This window comes from Pollicipes pollicipes, unplaced genomic scaffold, assembly GCF_011947565.3.
Source record: "Pollicipes pollicipes isolate AB1234 unplaced genomic scaffold, Ppol_2.1 Scaffold_4881;HRSCAF=5763_pilon_pilon_pilon, whole genome shotgun sequence".
Lineage (NCBI taxonomy): Eukaryota > Metazoa > Arthropoda > Thecostraca > Pollicipedomorpha > Pollicipedidae > Pollicipes > Pollicipes pollicipes.
Window position 1 is genome coordinate 32,314,228 of NW_023596576.1, and position 271 is coordinate 32,314,498.

Genomic DNA, 271 nt, shown 5'->3' on the forward strand with positions numbered 1-271 from the left:
TTTGCCATGGAGTATAATGCAATGTAGATAAAAATCACTGTGATCATTTAAGTAGGGGTCACTGCGATACAAGGAAATGGAAGCAAACTCGGTATGTTTCTGCGTGTTTTTAGGATGTCTGGAGTCTGGACACGCCTCAGAAGCATTCCGAGTCTGTGTTTACGTCGGCTGGAGTCGGCGTGCGGCGTCACTCATCCGTGTTTTCTGTTTTTGATTGGCAGCTTGATAGTACTCGTATTATACTGGTACAGAAGTAGTATCGGACTGTGCT